The sequence below is a fragment of the Sinocyclocheilus rhinocerous genome, unplaced genomic scaffold, assembly GCF_001515625.1.
Source record: "Sinocyclocheilus rhinocerous isolate Xijiao unplaced genomic scaffold, SAMN03320098_v1.1 C36159417, whole genome shotgun sequence".
Classification (NCBI taxonomy): Eukaryota; Metazoa; Chordata; class Actinopteri; order Cypriniformes; family Cyprinidae; genus Sinocyclocheilus; species Sinocyclocheilus rhinocerous.
Window position 1 is genome coordinate 1 of NW_015774647.1, and position 866 is coordinate 866.

Consider the following 866-nt stretch of genomic DNA (forward strand, 5'->3'; position numbering starts at 1 on the left):
CGTCCAGGAAAACCTCGTTCTTCCTGTACTTGATGCCCTCTGACCGCCAGGAGACGGCGTTGGTGACCGTGGCAGGGGGCCGCGGAGCGCCCGTGTCCAGCTTGTGACCTTCCTGCGTGATGTATCTGTGAAAAATAAACACTTTCCATCAGTTACTCCTGAATGACATCTGCTGGGTCAGAGAAAGGCCTGCAATTATTTTAGTATTGCCATGTTTGAAACTAAACAATGTAATGATTTAAAGACTTTTAAATGAATCAATGTCAGTCATACGGTTTGAGGGCGAGTGAACAGAACTGTTAAAAATGGTTCGTAAAAGGAAATCAAAAACTCACTCCTGGAGGATCTTGCTGTCAGTGGTTTGCGGGTATCCAAAGTCCATGAGTTCATCCAGCAGCTCATAGATTATGACAAAGTTATCTCTGATACTCTCCTCCTCCAGCTCCTTAAAGTATTCTGAGAAAACCTGGAAAAAACACATCAAATACCTGTTAGACTAAAGCAAGTGATACTGAAATGTATGCAGTGATAAACTGTTATGTTAACTTATTAGTAATGATCCAATAAGATGAGATCCCTCACCCAGAAATCCCTTTAAGTCCACAATTGATGTATAATGTACCTGAACAATTTTGTAGAGGAAGGAGAAAACCAGGGAGACGCAAGCATTCTTCTTGGATGTTGCAACAACTGTTTGTCAGCAGGTTAAGAGACAAAACAAGCTTAAAAGAGACAGTGAACCAATAAAATGATTAACAGGTTACAACAAACATGTTGTAAAATGATCCTAAGTAAGATCTTGAATGTATAAAATCTAATAAAATGCAATAGTGATCAGCCATTTATTCAGCAGCCATTGCCCTGAA

At 40.2% G+C, this 866-nt stretch overlaps 1 long non-coding RNA gene across 1 annotated transcript; it reads right to left on the bottom strand.

Moving 5' to 3' along the window:
* Window positions 1-16: 16 nt before the first annotated feature.
* On the bottom strand, window positions 17-723 carry LOC107735584 (uncharacterized). Its single transcript, XR_001639453.1, has 3 exons — window positions 623-723; window positions 336-466; window positions 17-125 (listed from the first exon to the last, which is right to left on the bottom strand). It is a non-coding gene; the product is annotated as an uncharacterized LOC107735584 (long non-coding RNA).
* Between the last annotated feature and the right edge of the window lie 143 nt (window positions 724-866).